The 7,943-nt window shown below is 39.9% G+C and overlaps 1 long non-coding RNA gene across 1 annotated transcript; it reads right to left on the bottom strand.

The window, feature by feature from the left end:
- Positions 1-1,711: 1,711 nt before the first annotated feature.
- On the bottom strand, positions 1,712-7,707 carry LOC145979731 (uncharacterized). The gene is made up of 2 exons (XR_014440809.1): positions 7,581-7,707; positions 1,712-1,842 (listed from the first exon to the last, which is right to left on the bottom strand). It is a non-coding gene; the product is annotated as an uncharacterized LOC145979731 (long non-coding RNA).
- Positions 7,708-7,943: the final 236 nt, after the last annotated feature.

Here is a 7,943-nt window from a genome sequence, read left to right as displayed (position 1 = left end):
TCTTTATCGTTTTCTTCCCTCTCTCTCGTACGTACATGCACACATTCCTTCCTTCTTCTTTCTCTACCCTTCTTCTTTATTTCTACTCCCAGCAATTTCTACATTGTTTATTTATATCTTTTTCTTCATCGTATGGGTATATTCCCATCTCTTTCTCTATACAGGGTGTATCATAAGTAATAGCGCAAACTGACACAGTTGAAAGTACACGATAATAGAAGCAAAAAAGTCTCAGTAAACATGGATCCGCAAACGAGCCGTTTTCGAGATAATTGCGAATGTGTGGTTCGAAGCCGTCACTGATTGCATTTTGTAAACACCGAGTGATTTACTCCTTGCGCGTTCCGATGTTTGACCTTTGTTTACAAAACAGAACATTTCCAAGAGGTGGCGTTGTAATCAAACAGGATGGATGCAATGAGTACAATTAGTTGTACATGCGTGGCCAATTCCGAAATGAACCGGGGGGTGTTCGAAAGAATTCGAACCTCAATGCGGAATCGCGTACAGTATTGCATCCAGATGCAAAGACGACACTTTGAACACCTCCTTTAACAGGTACAAGTGTACAGTAATTGTAACATAAGAACGTTTGTTAAAGTAGAATGTTCAATAAAGGAGAAAGAGGAGAGAAGAAGGAAGAAGAATGAAGGAAAAGAGCGTGAGATATAAAGCCCAACCACATTCTATATGGAAGTAAATATGTTTAGCCTTTTAGGTGAAAGTACAGTTGACAAGGGAAAGCCACCTGCTAGAATATTCCAGAACAAATTTCTAATAGTCAGGAGGGAAGTAGTGTTTGTATATATATATATCGTCCTGTTTTGTACCTTGTTACATTTGTACTTGGTGCAGAGTCTGAAGAAGACCTTGCTAGAAGGTTGAAACGTTACGTTTAGTTTATGTTTTACAATAATATCAATTACTGCCCTGGTCAGCATATTGAGTTTTTCAATAAAAGCAATGGGATCTCCAATGATCTTTCTTACTGTATTATTAGCATTTTACCAACTAGGGCGACGTTTACAAACAATGAAGTCAGTGGCGGCTTGTTACCACAATTATCTCGAAAACGGCTTTTGCAGACCCATGTTTACTGAGACTTTCTTATCGTGTACTTTCAACTGTGTCAGTTTGCGCTATTACTTATGAGACACCCTGTACATTTCACGCTCTCTCCTCCTCTCTTATTATATCTTTCCCCTTCGTATATTTATTTCTCCTCTGTAACGTTGTTGCCTTGTAATCAAAGGGTCCCGGGTTCTATATCCAGTGGAGGCATATTGTGGTTTGGATTCCACATTAACTGTAAGGCTAGTCACGTTTAACCTATCTGTGTATAACTAAAACATTCTCCTTCCCTCCCCCTCAATATATCTCTCTCTCTCTCTCTCTCTCTCTCTCTCTCTCTCTCTCTCTACCTCCAACGTATATTTCCGCCTTCCTCTCTTCTTCTCCTTGTTTTCCTTTCGACTTCTCTAGTATCTGTTTCAAGATGACTCGTAAGCAGCACATCAGACGAATATATTCCAATTCAGAATTAAACTTCGTGTATATTTATCCCATCCTTCACTTCCTTGTAGCACCCATGTCAGATTTATACATTCAATGGAAATGAAAAGCCTGGTGAAGACCACCTCAATTTAAGATTAGTTTTAGAAATTTATTCGACAAACAATTACATTTTGCTCCCTTTGCCAAAGACGATGGTGGTGTTTTGTGTTCCCGCTTGTATTGAACTGCCTGTGGATCATATCATGGGAAATTCCAGAAGTGGGATTAACGGGGTCTTCAGGGCCATGTAGTAGCTCATGACCACAGCGAGGGCCACAAGAATTGGGCCTGGAAATTGAAAAATGCATTAACACCAATCTGTGGAAGCATTTCGTTACTTATACCGACCATAATAGTAATGCGTGATTCATACGGGGATAGTTCATGAACTTGAACTCACAGTTCAGAACTCAGTGTGGCGCTCATGCTCAGAGTTCATTCCATTTCATTTTAAATTTCTTTATTTGTATCCTTCTTTAAAATTGCTAAGTTTAGTTCACTTAAGCATTTGGATATAGTGTGGGGGAAAATAGCTCTATTATAGCCAGCAATTATAAAATAAAAAAGTTTTAATATATGGGCGTTGACAAAGAATGTTCGCAATTGCTTGTTCGCAATTACATATATAACTTAATTTTTAAAATAAATAGCAAATTCTCACATTTAAAATATATTTTTTTTAATGAGCATGAACTCAATGCGGCGTTCACACGCCATACACGGAAACTAAGTGCGGCGTTCATGCGGTGAGAGTTCACACATATGAACTCGATGGGGAGTTCATACGGTGAGGCTTCATGGATAAGCTGTAGGCGTATAAACTCGCACGAGATGCTCCATTGCTTGGAACGAAGGGGATTAGCAGGTTTCTCTTATTTTAATTGTGTTCGATAGCCCAGTGCAGCCCTGGATTCCTGCTTGCAGCTGAAGCCTATGAGATATGCTACCTAATGCGTGACGCTACACACGATTCTTTTCGCCCGCGTTAAGTCGTGTCCTGTGAGCACAGCGTAAGTTCTATATTAACTTATTGCAAATAATAACTAACCTGATTGTTCACTTCTTTCTGAGGAGTAATTTGACGTAGTAATGGTTACTTTGAGACACGTTACTCCTTTGGGAATTCCGTTAGTGTCATAATACTGAAATTATATGAATGTGACAGTAACCTGCCACATGGCTTTGCATCGACTGGCAACAACTTACATTCCAAGTTACAGACCCATCTAACATCGAAGGTCTCCTTTTATACTTGTAACATTGTTCTCAAGAATGAAAGAACTTACTTGTTTCTCACGTTCTATTTAGGTATAAGCAGAGGCGTCTCGTGAACGCATGCGTCAATTGTGGGAAAATGGTCAGCTTGTTCTACGACGACATTCATGAGCATTTCTACATTTTTACACGAGAGCGCTCAACTAAGCTTATATTACATTTCTTGGATCTGAACTGAATGGAAGTAATAATTCTTTTTCCACGATTGACGCATGCGTCACTTCAGATCCAAGAAATGTAATATAGGTGTGGTGGAAGAAGCGGACATGGGAGGAGCGCACAGTGTGATCTGCGCACAGAGATAAAAAGATCGTGGGTGAAGCGCATATTCAAATGTTCTTCTTTCTTTCCTTGCAGGTGAATGCGCAATGGAAGTTATTAGCAGTGCCAAGGGTAAACTTTGTCTCTTACTGGATGGACATCAGTATCGTGTTAGCCGTAAGACTGAAAATGTTATCTACTGGAGATGTGTAAAGGAACGCCGGCTGAAGTACAAGGGATCACTAAAGACAACATTAAACAACGACGTTTTGGAAAGAAAACCTCATCAGTGTGTTCCGAATGTTGCAGAGTTGGAAGTTGTAAAAATCATGTCTGTATGCAGGAAAAGAGCAAGGGAGGAACTGTCTACGCCAGTTGTCTACAAACAAGAATTTGGAAAAATTGACGAGTAGAGGTTATGAACTAGTTACTGAAATCCCAAAATATGATAACGTAAAAACCTCTTTGTGTGAAGTAAGTAGGAAAACACTGGGAACAACCCAAAATCCGATTGGTAGTTCCGAAATCTCCTTGGATGAAAATGTGTTGAGACTTTCCGACGGGACGAGCTTCCTTATGCTTGACCTGCAAGTAACAGTGGCAAGAAAATTATTAACATCCTGTGATTCTTTCTACCTTGACGGAACATTCAAAAGTTGTCCGAAACAGTTTGAGCAAATTTATTCAATTCATGCTGATGCAGGAAGTTCCGAAGAGGAAACAAACATCTGACCAGCCGTTTATGTGTTACTAGAAAATAAATAGAAATCTACATATAGACCTAGGCATTCCAGGTCGCAAGAGAAGAAAACAGTATATTGAAAAAGACGGGTATATAAAAACAGTTTTAGACAAATATGTTGAAACTGAAGATTTATTTCGTTGCCTCAATTCTCTGTCGTACGTTGCAAAGTTTGATTGAAGATCGATCTGAAAAGTTGACGAAGTTGTAATAGAAGCTGCTGATAGAAGAACCTTTAAATCGCCTTCGTGTATTAATCTACACGTTGTCCAGTCCCAAGTCTGGAAAGAAAACTGCGAGGGAAGGTTCTTATTGATAATCATACTGTGAGCTAATCCCACTAACATCTGAGATCTTATGCGTTAGCCCCACGAAATCTTTCTGTGCGCTGATCTCACGTTCGCTCCTCCCACGTAATCGTAATATAAGCTCAGTTGAGCGCTCTCGTGTGAATAAATACTTCTCCTATATGAAGAAATTAGAATGTAGAAATGCTCATGAATGTCGTCGCAAATTGTCCTCTTTCCCACAATTGTCGCATGCGCAGCATGCACCGCATGCGTTCACGAGACGCCTCTGGGTATAAGCTATAAGTATTACGCAGAAATCATCTATTTACCAAGACTTTACCTTCTGTAAAATCCTTTCCTGTAACATAGCTAGAAGCGTTAACAACTTGAGACACTAATATTCTCAATAATTCGTATCATTCCCTCAGGAATGGGGATCTTATAAGGGAAATGTAGTTCAGTTCATCATTCATCCTCAATGATGTAGAGCACTCGCCCCTCACAGATAGCTTGGTGGTAAGGTGCAAGAGGTTAACTATACACACTTAGAAATGGCAAAACACATCCACTCGGATTTTACACTTTCAAGTCTGGATCAACATGGTTAAAATAGGATAATATCTGCCTATCACTGTTGATGAAGATCCTTGTAGGTTCGCTCAATCTCTCCCTTTGTTCCTTTCAGCTCCAAGACTAAAGATAAAAGACCCTTCACCATCCGTTGCTCTCTAACTTATTCCTTCCTCTTTTTCCCCGGTCATTGCCCTGCAATACCTGTTGAATAAAGGAAGATTTGTTAACTACGGACATGACATTCTTTGAATGCCTGAGAGAGCAACGGCCGGTGATTGAGGTTATGAATCTTGGCTTGATCCAATTTTCTATTTAGAGGAGATTGATACGAATTCATGTTTGCATTTAATGCATCGCATCAACCAACAAAAGGCTGATGTTTATCAAGATGACTGCATATTCTAAAATTGAACAAATTCGTTCTTTAAGCACATTCCCGGTGAACAGATATTTATATCGGGTGGTGGGCCGGGGGGTAACTGTGAAATTTTAAATAGAAACCCCATTTTGTATTGTGGAATCGGAAAGAGGACTTCATTCCGAGTCCAACGAGTTATCAACCATTCTTCTAGCTCAATTAGGAACGGAGATATGGCGATTTTAAATCTGCACGTCAAGATCTTTCAATAGAGTATATGGTAGACCCTCCTTCCATATACTCTATTGAAAGGTCTTGACGTGCAGATTCCGAATTTGCAATCTCTTTCACTCTAGCTCAATTAGGGGTTTTATGAAATTTTCGTTTTTTTTTTTTTTTTTTTTTAAATCGCCATATCTCCGTTTGTAATTGAGCTAGGAGGATGGTTGATAGCTCGTTGGACTCGGAATGAAGTCCTCTTCCCGATTCTACAATACAAAATGGGGTTTCCATTTAAAATTTCATAGTTGCCCCCCGCCCTACCCCCACGGGGCGGGGGTGGGGAATCAAGTGTAATATAATTTAATAGCTTTCTTTCACTTATTAGACATGTATTTTTTTCGTTTTCAGATTCGATGTGTATTTCTCACGATATATGACCGTTCCGGGACTTTTGGACCAACCGGTTGGTTGCCAGTTTCTGAAATTAAAGGGAGAGTAAATTTCAAGTCCCATGTGCTTACATTTTACTTTCCATAGCATAATAATTTGATGCAGTGTTATTGTTTTACAAGAACAACGTAATACTTTGGTTAGGTTTAATTTCAATTCCATAAGAACTGTTCTAAAACGCTTATATATATTCATCAGGCCCGTAGCTCGAATTGGTCTCCAAGGGGGGCTCAAGGGTTATCAGGGGGGCTTTGTAAACCAAGTCAATTTTTCAAAAATTTAACAGTATTAAATAAAGATAAATTAAGTGTGTGTGAGAGGGGATCATTAAGTTATATAACATTTATAAATACCACACAAATACATTTTTCTACATGTTTTAAAACAGCTCTTTGAGTGTTAATTGGCTGATACTGAAATCATTCCTTAGACACTCCATACTACTTTAGATGACACAGATATTTATATCACACATAAAAATTGCACATATTCAATCACAGTGCCTAAAGTACGTTCCACCCCCGGCCGAAGCAATGAAACTCCTCTTCGTTCTCAAAACTTGTGAGCCTGTTGACCTTTCATGCAGATGTGAAGGAAATTTGCATGATGACATCAAAGTCACAGATTTCTGTCTAAACGGGAGGTTGCAACAGGGACAGTGAAGGTACAGATAAAGAAGCTCCCCTATGAAAGAACTTTCTGAAGTCTAGAGAATATTCTAAATACTTGCAGCTACTTCTTCTCATAAACAAAATGAGCGAATGTAATAGCTGCTGTTCATGATCTGTTGATTTTATCCCTAAAGTTGCGAGCTATCTGCATTTTCACTCTTCACTGCAAACAAATTATACAAAAAAGTTTACCTAATGTCAAAGGGGGCTGATGGCAGTGCCAGGGGGTACTGACGGCAGTTCCAGGGGGGCTAGTCCCCCTGCCCCCTGCCTGGTTACGGGCCTGCTGCTCATGTCTTTCGATGTCTTAATGATATCTCTCACGTGTTTGTATCATTTGTAAGATTGTCTAATGTAGTTAGCAAGTGCGCACTTCTCTTTCTCTCACCTCTTCTATCTACCTTTTCTCTTCCCACTCTCTCTTTCCCACTCTTTCTCTCTGTCCCTCTTCCTCTCCTTCTCTTTCTCTGTCTCATCCTTTTTATCTCTCCTCACTCAGTTTCTCTCTCTCTATCACTCTGTCCATTTGTCTGTAATTCTATTTTTCTGTCTCCTCTTCTTTATCAATCTCTCTCTCTCCCCCCCCATTTTCAACTATCTTTCCCTCTCTTTCTCTCTGTCCCTAATCATGTCTTTCTCTTTCTCTGTCTTCTGTTTTTCTCTCTTATTCTCTCTCTCTCTCCCTCTCACTTTCTTTCTCTCAATCATTCTCTTTCTCTCTCTATTACTCTGTCCCTCTTTCTGTATTTCTCTTTCCCTGTCTCATCTTTTCTGTCTCTCTTTTCCATTCTTTCTCTCTGTCTCTCTTTCTGTTTGTCTCTTTCTCTGTCATCTCTTTTCTCTCTCTCCTTCTCACTCTACTTTCCTCTCATTCTCTCTCTCCTTCTCACTCTACTTTCCTCTCATTCTCTCTCTCACTCTCTTTATCTCTCTTTTTCTGTCTCCCTCTCTCACTTTCTCTCTATGTCGGTTATTTTATGCCACTTATCTTACACTTGAGTCCATCGCGACTAGGAGGGTGAACGACGTATTCGTGAAATGGATGATGGCACAACGGAATGATACACCCAAGCTTAACTAAGGTTTTAACCTGGAACCTCTGGCTGCGTAGCCCTTTACTATACCCTGACCAATATGCCATGAAAACGGAAATCAACTATAAAGGATAATAATGATAAACTTACTGGTAATCAAAGCGACCTGTACCAGAAGCTGGATGGAGTCCCGGGTGGTGGTATAGGGCATGGCGAGGAGAACCTCCATGGTGCCTGCCATGTGGACGACATACTCCACGGTCAGGATTATCCAGGGGACCAGACACACCTTGCTTTCCTGCATTCAAGATCACGTAAGGTTTTTAAATGTTCAGTCAATTGTATGTGCAAAGCGTTTCGAAATAAGGTGATTACTAGACGATTAACCTTAGATTTCATAATACAACATATAAGACATGAAGCTTCTTACGAGTCCAAGTTTATTTTTACTATAGGTATTGTACAGTCTTACGGCGGGCGACCTACATGCTGGTAAGGGACGTGGAGAGCGGG

This window comes from Lepisma saccharinum, chromosome 26, assembly GCF_977018435.1.
Source record: "Lepisma saccharinum chromosome 26, izLepSacc3.1, whole genome shotgun sequence".
Lineage (NCBI taxonomy): Eukaryota > Metazoa > Arthropoda > Insecta > Zygentoma > Lepismatidae > Lepisma > Lepisma saccharinum.
The sequence above is the reverse complement of the archived record's forward strand: the minus strand, read 5'-3'. Positions and strand labels throughout refer to the sequence as shown.